Below are 8,215 nucleotides of genomic sequence, written 5' to 3'. Positions count from 1 at the left end.
TTTATATAATTTATATACACCTATTTTGGATGTTGATTTATATTCTTAGTTATACATTATATTTATAAAATATATGATAATATTTAATACAATTATATATATATATATATATATATATATATATATATATATATATATATATAAAATAAATAAATTTATTTTTAATTACATAATTTATATGTAAAAAAATAATAAACAACAAATTAATTTTCACATAAGTTAATTAATTTTATAATCATTGATAGATGTCCAATTAATTCTATTTTCTTTATGATGAATAATATTAATATATATATATATATATATATATATATATATATATATATATATATATATATAGATATTGTGCTTAAGCAAGAGTTGTGCCTTCTATTTCATTAAAACAAGCATAATTTACAAAATTACACCAAGCCACCAAATAGTGTGGTCTTAGGCTTGCAAGGAGTGAGCTCGATAGAAGCTAAGCCCTCAAACCTCAAAAAATACACTTCCAAACCATTTGAGAACATACAAAAATAAACAACAGGAATCACAGGTTCTGAGAACCCTCCCCGCAAAAAGCCGCGCCATCAAAAACCTAATCCTGCCTTTAAATCTCTACCGTCCAATCTTCTTATGAAATCCAACACCTGAGATCCATTTCGCACCATGAAGAAACACGATGGATAACCCCCAGACCCCACCAAACCACACGTTCAATCCCGATCGTTGATCGGCCTAATCCCATCGGACGACGGAGCTGCAAATCGCACGGCCGAAGTGATCGAGCTTTAGTGTGCGATGAGGGTGGTTTTCAGGCCCGACCCTCATCCACGCGTCAAGATTTGAATGGAATCGCTACCCAAAATTCAATACTGCCTTCCGTATATAAGCGGTGTGATCGCACCTAAACCACTTTGGAAGCGGTTTTGTGTCTTGCCACCGAAAATTGTGAAATGTTTCCTGCCGTCGTTTGTTGCTTTCCACCTCCCTTCTGATCGAGATAACCTTGCGCCCAAATCCGGGGACATTCAGGGAAGAGATTCCCACAGTTGCTGAGGCTGACCCTGACCAGTCTTCCACCATAGGCTTGTCAGACCATGAAAGTGAATCTTGCCGAAATATGATCATTGCGAATTAGCTTCCTGAGTTTTGTTCTTATACACTTCTTTGTCCTCTTCCTCCTGGTTATGGAAAAGTTCTTTTAGGTTGTTTGGCAACATTGTGATCCAATCCATCGAAATTCTGCTATCCTTACAACTGACACCCTGGTTGGCAAGAATATCTGCCAACTTGTTGGCCTTTCGACGCACATGGATGAATCTAAGAGTGCGCAGTCCCTGAAGATGTCCCTGAATTTTATGGAGAACCCGTAATAACCTCCAATGTTTTGTAACTTTCTCTGGCCCTATTCCATGACTGATTCTCTTGGCCGCATTGATGACTAACTCTGAATCAGCTTCTATTATTACATTTTGGCAATTGTTCTGTTTCAGAAATTCTAAACCTTGTTCCAATGCCATTAATTCTGCCATGTTGTTGGTGGCTTTTCCTAGATGACCATAGAAGAGGGAGATGATGCTTCCATTTTCATCCTTGAGAACCCCTCCAAATCCTGCCATGCCCGGGTTGCCCTTTGAAGCCCCATCGATATTATACTTTAAAAATCCTTCCGGGGGAGGATTCCAGAAATCTTTAACCGGTTCCCTCATGTTTATTTTCCTATCTATACCTTGTGGAATAAGCCCCTGCATGCCTAACTGCCTGAGAATTGATAACTCTGCTTCTGAGGGAGGATTTTTGGGGAGATCCCTTACTGTAGTGTTGACTATCTCCTTAAGCTATTTTGAGATTTGCTCCAACAAGTGAAGAGAGGAATTCTTCTCTTCTTTGAAGATTCTTCTGTTTCTCTCTTTCCACACATTCCATATGATGAAACTTGGCAACAGAGCCCAGGCAGAGTTAAGAACTTCATAATCCAAAAAATTATTCCTCCAATTGTTCAAGGTTTTAGTGATGCTTCCTTTGTCTCTATCAGACTGTTTGAAGATGGTGGAAAAAAAATCCCATAACCTGGAGGTGAAAATGCAGCTATTGAGAAGATGTTCAATGGTCTCCTCTTGGACTTCGCAGAGCTGGCATCTGGAGGGTCCCAGCATACCTCTCTTCCTGATATTATCCCAGGTTAAGATTTTCCTATGGTGAACCAGCCACATAAAGAGTTTGATCTTCATCCAACCCTTGTGCCTCCATAGCTTTTGCCAAATTCTATCCGTAGCTTGGGTTTCCAGCCCAAGGAGAATACCTTTTGCTTCCTTAATGTTAAAGTTACCCTCTTTGTTGATGCCCCATCTTAGCTAATCCTGCCCTTCAGTAACTAAAATCATCCTCTGATCCAACAACCTCTTAAGGGTTCTCTCTACCATCTATTTTTTTCCATGTTCTCCATTTTTCAGTATTGTGAGAATGCTCCCAAAAGTCCTTTACTTTCACTAAACCTTGGTTGTTTGTCTCCTATTTGAGGCTCAAAAATTCCTCTCTCAAAAGAGTTGGTTCTTGTTGCCATTTGTCTTCCCAGAATAGTGCCAGATCTCCATCTCTAATTTCCCAAAAACTGTTTTTTTGGACAACCTCTTTGTTCTCCCAGGCCTTGTTCCATATGGGAGAGCCCTTTATGTTTCCAGACATTCTTATGATATCACGAGAAAGCCAGGCACTGACATATTTTTCCTTCCAGATGCTTGCCCATTGAGCCTTAGGATCCTTAACTCACCTCCACCAAAGTCTGGCCCCTGGAACCTTACTTAGAATATCTATATCATCCAGTCCTAGGCCTCCTTGGTTTTTGGGTTTACAAATCTTATCCCATGAGACAAAAGCCCATTTCTTCATTGTTTCCTCTTTGCCCCAAATAAAATCTCTTTGGATGTTTATAAATTGTTGTAATACTCCTTTTGGAGCTCGAAGCACTGATAACATGAAGACAGGGATAGCTTGGAGCATTGCCCTTGTGAGAACCAGTCTACTAGCCAGATTTAGAGACCCATTTGCCTATTTTCTAACTTTATCTTGCATCTTAATGATTAATGATTCCCATATGCTTTTGAGCATAGGTTTAGCCGTTAGAGGACCTCCCAAATACTTAGAGGGGAGAGAGTCTCTTTGAAATCCAAGGATTCTGGAGACATTTCTCTGGATGGCTGTATGGGTATTAAAGAAAAATATTTTTGATTTGGAAAGATTAACTTCCATACCTGATGCCAAAGCAAAGTCTTTGAAAATCTGTTTGTATGCAAGCACTTCCTTGACCATGGGAATTCCCTGTAGCATGGTATCATCTACAAACTGTTGACGAGTCAAAACTTGACCATTCTCCGAAAGTTGGAGTCCTTGAATTGTTCCGGTTGCTATAGCATGCTTAATGGACCGCCCCAGCCCTTCCATCATGAGGATGAAGAGAAAAGGAGAGAGTGGATCTCCCTGTCTGAGTCCTCTAGAAGGAAGAAAAATTTCAGAGGGAGAGCCATTAATTAAAATTGAAAAGCTGGAGGAAGTCACCAGGGCCGTGACCCATCTGATTCAATTATGATAAAAAACAAACGCTGTAAGCACTTTCTTGATATATGTCCAATTCACTTTATTGTATGCTTTGGCTATGTCCAATTGCATGATCATACCCAATTTCCTTTCACTAGTTAACGAGTGGACCACCTCGTGAGCTTGTATGATGTTATCTAGAATTTGTCTGCCTTCCACATAACCTGATTGTTCCCCCGAAACTAGCGAAGGCAGCAAAGGTTTGAGTCTGTTGGCGACAACCTTGGAAATTATCTTATAAACAACATTGTATAAAGTGATGGGTCTATACCTCTCGGGTGTTTGGGCATTATCCTGCTTTGGAATTAGGGAGATACAGGAGGTATTGAGAGCTTTCAAAATAGTTATGTTCAGCCTGGAGTCTTCCACTACCCTTATAATAATATCCTCTTTGACAATATTCCAACAAGCTTTGAAGAAATCTACATTGAAACCATCCGGACCTGGAGCCTTACCATTTTGCATTTCCTTGAGGACCTCACTGACCTCCTTTTCGATTACAGATTTGTTGAGATTACAGTTATCCTCTCTGGAAACCAACTTGGGGATATGCTTAATTAGGTCCTTGATGAAAGGAACCCTGTCTAAAGTGTGTTCTTGAGCAATACCTCGAAAGTGCTTAACTAACACTGCTTCTATCTCCTCATGAGATTGATGTATCTACCCATCCACGTCCTTGATCGAAGAGATCCTATTGTGAGTCCTATTTGCTATAGTGGATTTATGGAAAAATTTAGTATTTCGCTCTCCTTCTTTTAGCCATTGAACTCTTGATTTTTGTTTCCAAAAAATTTCCTCTTGATTGCACAGCTTTTCCCATTCTTGGTGATGTTTCTCTACTTGGTCATTTTTGTCCTTGTCAAAGCCTTCCTTGATCAAAGCTTGGTTGAGCTCCATTATTTTATTTTCCACAGCTTTCTTTCCTGCAAAAATATTACCAAATTCATTCTTGTTCCAGGCTTTAAGCTTCAGCTTGATGTGCTTTAATCTTTTGTGAAGCAGGAACATTGTTGATCCTTGAGTTTACAAATCCTCTTCCCACCATTCTTCAATGTTGCTGATGAATTCTGGGTGAGAAAGCCACATATTTTCAAATTTGAAAGGTCTATTTCTTGGGGTGCCTATGCTCTTGATTTCCATTTGAACTGGCCAGTGATCTGAACCTCCAAAGGGAAGAATTCCTGCTATTATTTCCTTGTCTATAAGCATGAGATCCTTAGAGATCATGAATCTATCTAACTTGGAGGCTACCTGTGAGTCCCCTCCTCTTTTATTGTTCCATGTACAAAGGCCATTGTTTGTCTCAATATCGACAAGCTTCATGCTTTCTGAAAAGATTTGGAAGGCTAAGGAATCTTTATTTAGAGCTCTTGTACCCCCTTTTTTCTCCGAGAGAGATCTGATCATATTGAAGTCTCCTCCTAGGATCCAAGGTAGTCCTGCATGTCTAACTCGTAGATCCACCAAGGAATTTATGAACCTGATTTTGTCATCTAACCTTTGAGGACCATAAACATTCGTGACTAGATAAGTGTCCCTATCTCCTACCGGCTGTATAACAAATGATAAATAATTCCTTGATGCCTCCGCATCAATTATTCCAATTTTTTGGGGATTCCAGAGTGTGAGGATACCCCCTGCTGTATTTTCTGCTTTAACTTCTAGAAACTCAAATCTACTGAGCCATTTACTATGGATTTGCCTTAATTTCTGAATGGAGCATTTTGTCTCTTGGACAAAAATTATATCCGGAGCTGCCTGTTTCATTCTATTATTCATCATTCTCTGTTTTCTCTTGCTACCAAGACCTCTAATATTCCAAGTTGTGAACTTCATAATTAAAGATTGGTAAAGGAGTAACTGGTTAGGTCTTTCATCTTACTTGAGTCCACCATAAGCTTTCCACATTCCATCAGTAGCTCGTTTTTTTTTCCTGCCTCTTTTTTTCCCTGAATTTCTCGGTGCTAACCCCAGAGTCATTTTTACTGCTTTCACCCCTTCATTGCTCCGTCTTTCAATGTTATTTACTCCCTCCAAACCTTTTGCCTGGGTTTTCCATAAGAATAACTACTATATTCTATTGAGCTCTTCTTGTGGTAGTGATTCTACCCCGCCAGTTGTTCCCTGAGCCAAGAACCCTTTTATATCAAAGTTTTCTCTGTCAAGAATCTCCTGTAGCTCATTGTCCTCTATATCCATTTCACTCTGGGTCATTTCCTGATCCATATACAACTCTGATTCATCTAGCATGATCCCCTTCTGTTTTTCGTTTTCCTGTTTCGGATCTCTTTCTTTTTCCTTTTCCTTCTTCTCATAATCTTCTTTCATTGCTTGATCTTCTACTGATATTTCTTCATCCTCTTCAAGAACTTGGAACTGGTTCTGACTATCCTTTTGTCCTTTAGCTTGGTGTTGCTTTGGCCCTTTTTTTCCACTTTTCCCTTTATGAACTACTTTGTGAAAGCTATCTGTATCTTTCATTGTGTTTATTTTTCTTTTGTTCTCTACTTTACTGAGGGGGAAGTCTCTTAGAAGGTGCCCATGTTCATGGCATCTGCGACATCTAAATGGAATATGTTCGTAGTCAACTGTTTGCACCCATTCCTCATCAAAAACCTCCAAGATGACTTCATCCAAAAGAGCTCCGGATAGGTCCATCTCCACACAGATCCTAGCAAAAGAGGTGTATTTTCCCCTCCTTGTGGCTTCAGAGGCTTTGATAAACCATCCTAATTTATTGCCTATGGCTGCAAGGGATTCAGTTTGCCAATAGTCAAGAGGTAGAGAATAGAGTCTTACCCAAACCAGAACTGAAGTAAAAGTTTCCCGCTCCGGAACGAAGTTCATCATCCATGGCCGCATATAGAGCCCTGCTGCTGCATAGAAGTAGGGCCCGCCTTCAAACACTCTGTCTTTATCTTCAATGTTAGTGAACACCATAGTAAAGAATCCTTTGGACCCCAGATGTAGATCAATGCTACCTTTGGGTTTCCAGTGGTATCTTATCCAAGTTTGTAAAGCTTTTTCAGTGGGCCATAGCCCCATGAATTTTCATATGATTGCATAAGTCCGCATGTGATCTCTATGCTCCTACAGCGCTGGATCATTTAAAACTACTCTAGGAGTAATTTCAGCTCTGGGTTTGCACTGACCCTTCTGATTTTTGTCTTTTGTTCCCTGTATTTTGTCATTTTCTTCCTTGTCTTTTGTGCCATCCTTCTCCTTCGATTTGGTACTTTCTGATTCCTCCTCCCTGTTTTTTCTTCCTTCCTCCACATCACCTTTTCCTTTTTCCGGAGGCTTCTTACCCTTGTTGGCCACCGCTTCCTTGTAGGAGGGAGTGGAGCTCCCTCCTCTGCGCCGATCCATGGAGAGAAACCCACAACAGTAGACAGAAACCCTAGTCGCCTTCTCTCCTGCAATCCCTAGCACTTTCCCTAGTACATTTATCGAGTAATATTAATAGACATTAACATTGAAGTAATTTCAATTTAACTAAACATAACTTACATCACCAATGGTTTTCTTATTCTAAATTATTTACGAGGCTATAAAGTTTAATTATTCAACAACGTTATTCCAATGACATTTCTTATTACCCGAATACCACCACAATTATTCAATATTCATATTTATATATTTTTCTATCAATCCATGTACCTTGGCATTAACAAACTTAAGGAGAAAATCCAATTAAGGAATTGGAGTTGATATAATATGATTCACCAGTTTAACTTACGCTAAAGGTTCACTAGTTAACTTGCACTAATTAGAGTTTGCATACTTTATCTATGAAATTTCCACGTTGTAACAAGTTAACACATTAGCTTTATTTTAAAATTATCTTGACTTGAGATTTCAATTGAATATTTAAACAATTTCATGGTAAATCTAGAAGGTCTAGGAGTCATAGTGACTTGATTCTGGATTAAGTTAGGTTCATTGTGGGTATAATAAATTAATCGTTAAGGATTTACATATGGAGTTGGGTTACATTTTTTGACAAGGGAGGGTGTGTTTAGGTGGAAAAAGGGAGTTCAATCAAGTCATTTTAAGCACTCGATCGTGCTGCTTTAGGGCTAAGAAATAGCTCGATCGAGTGTTAAAACAAACTTTTGATCAAGCTCCTGTGTAACTCGGGGTACAGGAGTTCGATCGAGTGTTAGGGCTCAATCGAGTGATTATTTCTTATTAAAAGACCTGACCATGGTGTGTGGAAGCCATTTTGTGCATACCTTGAGGAAGAAGGAGTTCGACCAAGGATTTCTAAGCTCGACCAAGATGGAGGAGCTCGATGCAACAACCTAGCGACCCCGCCAATGTCCCATAGGCTCAAGCCAAGGTAGGTTTCTTATATTTTTTGTCTCTTTTATTTATTTTTTCTTGCAAAATAAAATAAAATAATTTGAAATAAAATCCCACTATACAAAAACCACAAAAAATAACCACTAAGACCACCATGAAAAAGACAACCAAGAAAACCTTTTAAAACCACAAAAAAACCTAGAAAACCTCCTAGAAAACCCTTGAAAACCACAAAAATAATAATTATAATTTAGGTTTTACATTTTTCCCATTGCATTGTATAAGTTTTTAATAATTGTAATAGTTTCATGTTTATTATGATTTATTTCCATGG

This window comes from Pinus tabuliformis, chromosome X, assembly GCF_031772625.1.
Source record: "Pinus tabuliformis cultivar Carrire ecotype Pingquan chromosome X, CPIR1, whole genome shotgun sequence".
Classification (NCBI taxonomy): domain Eukaryota; kingdom Viridiplantae; phylum Streptophyta; class Pinopsida; order Pinales; family Pinaceae; genus Pinus; species Pinus tabuliformis.
Note: the sequence above shows the minus strand (reverse complement) of the source record.